We start from the raw sequence: 1704 nt of genomic DNA, 5'->3' as shown, positions 1-1704 counted from the left end.
TGTTAATATCTACGTTCAATAAGGCGATGACGTGGCAGAATCGTTACCGTACCAAGCAAAATGCCCAACAGCATTTCGTTCATCTTTATGTACTGAGTTTAAATTCCGCCGAGGTGGACTTTGCCTTTCGGAGTCAATAGAATGGGTAACAGTTGAGGATTGGGGTCTATAAAATAAGTACCTTTTAAGGACTGAGGTCGATGTAATCGACTTACACCACTCGAAATTGTTGGCTTTGTGCCTAAATTTGAAATCAGTGTCTACGTTCAGTAGGGTGGCGGTGAGCTGGTCAAATCGCTACCGCACCGGAAAATGTGCTTAGCGGCATAGGTGGTCTTCTTCTAGCATAATGGATGTCCACTTAGTGGTCATCCCTCTTATATATATATATATATATATATTTATATATATATTACTTATACGACGGGCTTCTTTCAGTTTTTGTCTACCAAATCCACTCACAAGGCTTTGGTCGGCCCGAGGCTATAGTAGAAGACACCTGCCCAAGGTGCCACGCAGTGGGACTGAAGCCGGGACCATGTGGTTGGGAAGCAAGCTTCTTATATATTTTATATACGCATAGTAAGTGTTTATATATTTATGCGTGTGTTTGTGGGTATGTGCATGTGTAGCATTTTTGTAAATACCATGGAAACAATAGACGAATTCTTAAACAAAGCAGAATGCTTTCGTAGTTCTCATTATTTCAATAAAAATAACATTGGTTTTGGCATTGATGATATTTATACTCCGAGTACTTTATTGTAAATCTACTTTTCGGTGTTCCTCCAAGTAACTGGCTTCATAAAGTTTGTGAATTACACACACGTGTTTATACATACATACATACATACATACATACATACATACACTCATATATATATATATATATAAACAATATATGAATATATGCATATATATGTACATGTATGTACATACCTTCACCTGCATGTACATATAGATGCATATATACATGTACATATATATGCATATACTCATATATTGTTTGTATCACACGACAGAACGCACGCGTTATCTTTACACAGTAAGTTTTGAACTATATATATATATATATATATATATATATACGCATATGTATGTATGTATGTATGTGTGCGCTTTTGCTTGTATGCATGTCTATACAAATATTGCGTGTGTATGTGTTTGTGTGTGTGTGTGTGTGTGTGTGTGTGTGTGTATGAGTGTGCATATATGTGTTGAAATGCAAAGACTTTTATGCAGCTTCATAAATCAAGCACAGTTATAAACTGAGGGATTAAGGAGGAACACAAAAAGTAAACAAATTCGAAATACAATAGAACTTGCGATGACTTAATAAATATAATACAAACAGAACATAGTATTTAAGAGAGATCATCCCTCCTTACGTTTTACTAAAGGTAACATACAGAGAATCCAACATCAAACAATTGTCAGTTCCTAATGAAAAGATACCGTTTTAAAATGAAAGTAAAATAAAGAGAGCTTTCGAGATTACGTGTTTTCTTCAAAAGTTAGGATTCTAATAAAAGATTATCTTCAGAACATGGAAATAGTAATTTTATTAATTCGTAATCTCTTTGTTTCTTCTACTCAGAAAAACAAAAACAAAAAAAAAATAAAGTTGTACTACACGTAGTACATACATACATACAAACACATATATATATGTGTGTTTGTATATATATATATATATATATATAT

The sequence above is a fragment of the Octopus bimaculoides genome, chromosome 13 (genome assembly GCF_001194135.2).
Source record: "Octopus bimaculoides isolate UCB-OBI-ISO-001 chromosome 13, ASM119413v2, whole genome shotgun sequence".
In the NCBI taxonomy this organism is placed as follows: Eukaryota; Metazoa; Mollusca; class Cephalopoda; order Octopoda; family Octopodidae; genus Octopus; species Octopus bimaculoides.
Note: the sequence above shows the minus strand (reverse complement) of the source record.